The sequence below is a fragment of the Camelus ferus genome, chromosome 18, assembly GCF_009834535.1.
Source record: "Camelus ferus isolate YT-003-E chromosome 18, BCGSAC_Cfer_1.0, whole genome shotgun sequence".
Taxonomy (NCBI): Eukaryota; Metazoa; Chordata; class Mammalia; order Artiodactyla; family Camelidae; genus Camelus; species Camelus ferus.
In genome coordinates, this window is record NC_045713.1 from 32888485 (window position 1) to 32892690 (window position 4206).

Consider the following 4206-nt stretch of genomic DNA (forward strand, 5'->3'; position numbering starts at 1 on the left):
ATTATCTTAAAATGTTGTGTGTTACAGAAATAACCAGTTTCCTTGTCACTTCCATTATGATGAACTCTCATCAGGTCTTCAATAATGGGCATTTTAAGGTCTTTTGTCATTTGCAGACAGTTAGTTATTGTTTTACTTTCATGCTTTTATAAAAACAGTCCCACAAAAGTGCTTCATCTTCAAAGAGAATTTGTGGAAAAGAAAAGAAAAGTATAGTTTTCTGATAACTTTAAGATCATAAAACTGAACTGGGTAAGAATTTTCAGAACTAGGGGGATAAGTGGATGTAAGCAGAATAAGAATTAATAACATGGGAATGAGCAAACTGAGGAAGATAATTATGATTATGATTTTTATGACTTCTTGTTTGAAATATTGGTGGTTCTCTAACATTTTGCTTTGTCTCCTAAGCTATCTATGACTTAATTACTTACTTCAATTTGATAAAATATACCTTTGTAAATAAAGAAGAAACATTTACTTGTTCTTTTTACTGATCCCTCCAAAATGTGGAAACTCTTTAGTATTCTTTTTATGGCAATATAGTTACTTATTTACATAAGTTTAGTAAAAATCTCTTATCCTCTAACAGGACAATTAGAAATACTGGCTGTATTACCAAGACTTTGACTGTAATATCACATTTGAGATAGATATGCATAGACTCAGACGTGACCAGACAGTTTTAAGGAACTGCTTGTGTTGTGTGTGTATACACACCCACAAACACACATACACACACAAATTTTAGAAAAATAAACTGAAGATGACACGGATGGAAAGATATACCATGTTCTTGGATTGGAAGAATCAATATTGTTAAAAGGACCAAACTTCCCAAGGCAATACAAATACTCATTGCAATCCCTATCAAATTACCAATGGCATTTTTCACAGAAGTAGAATGAAAATTTTAAAAATTTGTATGGAAACACAAAAGAACTCTAAGAGCTGAAACCATCTTGAGAAAGAAGAACAGAGCCAGAGGAATCTTATTCCCTGACTTCAGACTATACTGCAAGGCTACAGTAATCAAAACAGTATGGTACTGGCACAAAAACAGATATATAGATAAATGGAACAGGATAGGAAGGCCAGAAATAAACCCACACACTTATAATAAATTAATCTAGGATAAAGGAGACAAGAACACAAAATGGAGAAAAGACAGTCTCTTCAATAAGTGGTGCTAGGAAAACTCAACAGCTACATGTAAAAAAATTAACTTAGAACAGTCTCTAACACCATATACAAAAATAAACTCAAAATGTATTAAAGACCAAATGTAAAAATGGATACTATAAAACTCCTATGGGAAAACATAGGCAGAACACTCTTTGAAATAAATTGCAGCAATATTTTTTTGGATTTATCTCCTAGAGTAATGGAAACAAAAGCAAAAATAAACAAATGGGACCTATTTAAACTTAAAAGTTTTTTCACAGTGAAAGAAACTATAAACAAAAAGAAAAGACAACCTGTAGAATGGGAGAAAATATTTATAAACGATGCAACCAACAATGGCTTAATTTTCAAAACATACAAAGAGTTCACCGTCACAATATCAAAAAACAAACAAACAATCAAATAAAAAAAATGGGCAGAAGATCTAAATAGACATTTCTCAAAGAGGACATACAGATGGCCAATAACCACATGAAAAGATGCTCAACATGGTTAATTAGCAGAGATATGCAAATCAAAACTATACTGAAGTATCACCTCACACCAGTTAGAATGCCCATCATTAAAAAGCCTACAAATTATAAATGTTAGAGAGGGTGTGGAGAAAAGGGAACTCTCCTATACTCTTGGTGAGAATGTAATTTGGTGCAGCCACTATGGAAAACAGTATGGAGCTTCCTTTAAAAAACTAAAAATAGAGTTACCATCTGATACAGCAATCCCACTCTTGGACATATATCTGGAAAAGACAAAAACTCTAATCTGAAAAGATATGTGCATCCCAGTGTTCACAGCAGCGCTATTTACAATATCCAAGACACGGAAATAACCTAAATGTCCATTGACAGCTGAATGGATAAAGAAGATGTGGCATACATATACAATGGAATATTACTTAGCCATAAAAAAGGAATGAAATAATGCCATTTGCAGCAACATGGATGGACCTGGAGATTATCCTACTAAGTAAGTCAAACAGAGAAAGACAAATATATGGTGTCACTGATATGCGGAATCTAAAAAATGATACAAATGAACTTATTTACAAAACAGAAACAAACTCACAGACAAAGAAAAGAAACTTTTGGTTGCCAAAGATAAAGGGTTGAGGAGGGATAAATTAGGACTTTAGGATTAACAAATACACAGTACTATGCATACAATAGAGAAACCACAGGGACCACAGGGAACTATTTTCCATGTCTTGTAATAAACTATAATGGAAAAGAATCTGAAAAAGGATATATATATATACACACACACATACACACACACAACTGAGTCACTTTACTGTACACCTGAAACTGTAAAACACCTACACTTCAATAAAAAATTTAAAAACATCCTTCAAGTATAAAAACACTTTTGTAAACATTTCTATAGGAAAAAAGACAAAACTTTATAGAGTTGCCCCAACCAGTTTGTAATATACTTCCAGAAAGAATCCACATATACATTTTCTAAGACGAGGGTGAGAGGCATTTCATAGTTTTTTTTTGGCAATGAGACAGAAGCCTGGCCACTGGTTGAGGTTCCCTCTGAGTCTACCGGAAAAACAACAGAACTAGGTCTTCTACTCAGGTCAGACTTTAAAACCCATGTTCTCTTCATTTTGTTATGAAGCCTGTTCTTTTAATTTATCAGAAGGACACAATGCACAGTAAGACTCTAACAAGAACAGTAAAGACATTCTGAACAAACTCTAGATTCTCAGTATATTAGTTAAGGTTGGCTGGGGTATGCTGCAGAAACAAGCCCAAACCTCAGAAGCTTAAGTCTAATGCCGAAGTTCCTGTTTGATGGGCTTTCCTTGGGTGGCACTCCTCCACACGATAGTTTAGGGGCCAGACTACGTATCTTAACTTTATCTGTATGCCAACTTCTAAGATCCTAAGGGCAGAGGCTAGTGTATGGGCAACTGAAATTCAGCTAGTGGAAGAGACAGATTCCGGGGTATAATAGTGCCCTTTTCTGGTTCCTCTGACATGGTTTAATGGAATCAGGACGTGGTTGCATTTTCCTTCTTAACAGCATGAGTTTTAACCTTATTCATTTATTGACCAGTTTGGGGGTTGAATTTAATTCAAAAACATTTTTGAGCCCCTACTATGGGCCAGGCACTATGCTAGGCACTTAGGATGAAGGGGAAAAAAAAAAAACAACAAACAGTTTCAGCCAGCTCTCTCTATGCCTCCTGACACCACAGCAAGGCCAGTGTAGAGACTGCTCTTCACAAGCAACTGAGGACCTCCAGAAATATATGCCATGCAATCTCCACAATGACATTATGGAAAGTAAAGGCAGAAGCAAAGGTGGAAGGAAAAAAGAAGACTGGTAATTTCGGGGGGAAATAATGGTAAATCTGCGGTTAGAATCAAAGACTGACTGTCAGCTCAGCGCCCCTTTGCAGATTACCTCCTTCAGGATTTGCAGGAACTCAAATCTGGCAACACCTTTGTACGTGACGAGTAGCTGGGGGTGAGGGTGAGGACACTTACTCCTCGTGAACACAGTCTTAAAAGCTGGCGTCTTTTCAACGATTTTAAAAAGATAATATATTAACTTGATAGTTGCTAAGACTATAGATAAAACCACAGAGAAAGCAGTGTGAAATACTTACACAAACAACCATTCTTGCTAAGTCATATAGAAACATATTCCGGCAAATTTAACCTGAAAGGGAATTTATGGGAAGCTTCTGGGAGGCCGACAAAATTATCAGGCTGGAGGAACAGGTGCCAAGAATGGTTGGGGTATCTATGAGGCTGGACCCAGCATCAACGTTCTGGAAAGTGTGCCACTACCACCACTTTTGGAGTGGCTACAAAGCTGCTGATACCGGACGCGGGAGACCGCCAACCCCAGAGGCAGGCCACTTCCCCAGGGGAACACCTCCTTCCGCGGGTGAGGTGAAAGTGAGCGCCTGCCTATCCTCGCAGGGGCGGGTCTGCCGCACTCCGGCTTTAGGACCCGGCGTAGCTCGGAACGAGACTGGGAGGACGGAGCAGCGCAGGCCGTCGC

General features: G+C 37.5%; 1 protein-coding gene across 4 annotated transcripts in view; it reads right to left on the reverse strand.

Annotated features, from left to right (window-relative positions):
• The window catches only part of ACSM3 (acyl-CoA synthetase medium chain family member 3), a 42332-nt gene that overhangs the window by 37917 nt on the left and 209 nt on the right, over positions 1-4206 (reverse strand). The window contains exon 1 of one of the 4 annotated variants that reach the window (XM_032460917.1): positions 3806-3824. The exons of the other annotated variants lie outside the window; for them this stretch is intronic. The gene's annotated coding sequence lies outside the window, so the exon portion shown is untranslated. Of the gene's footprint in view, positions 1-3805; positions 3825-4206 lie in introns of those variants that run through there. 4 annotated transcript variants of the gene reach the window in all.